This window comes from Eutrema salsugineum, unplaced genomic scaffold (genome assembly GCF_000478725.1).
Source record: "Eutrema salsugineum unplaced genomic scaffold, Eutsalg1_0 scaffold_8, whole genome shotgun sequence".
Lineage (NCBI taxonomy): Eukaryota > Viridiplantae > Streptophyta > Magnoliopsida > Brassicales > Brassicaceae > Eutrema > Eutrema salsugineum.
The window spans coordinates 7,781,832-7,782,174 of NW_006256414.1; the positions used below are offsets into that span (position 1 = coordinate 7,781,832).

Genomic DNA, 343 nt, shown 5'->3' on the forward strand with positions numbered 1-343 from the left:
AAGCCATGATGTGGACACTTATTTTTGTAGCTTCTAAACCTGTCCAAAGCTTCTCAAAAGGTCTCATTAGAATGTTGAGTGAAGCTGGAAATCTGGTTCCTTAGCTTTGCAGTCCTTGAGCTTGAGAAGAACTTGGATAGAAAGGCAATCTTGCATTGCTCCCATGTGTGGATGGATCCTCTTGGGAGGTTCTTTTCCCACTGATGTGCCTTATCTCCAAGGCTGAATGGGAACAATCTCAGTTTGAAGCTGTCTTCAGATACCCCATTGATCTTAGTGAGATCACAAACTCTGTCAAACTGATCCAGATGCTCCAAGGGATCCTCCATAGGTAAGCCATGGA

General features: G+C 44.0%; 1 non-coding gene across 1 annotated transcript; it reads left to right on the plus strand.

Moving 5' to 3' along the window:
- On the plus strand, positions 1-107 carry LOC112082313. Its single transcript, XR_002896973.1, has one exon. It is a non-coding gene; the product is annotated as a small nucleolar RNA R71 (small nucleolar RNA).
- Positions 108-343: the final 236 nt, after the last annotated feature.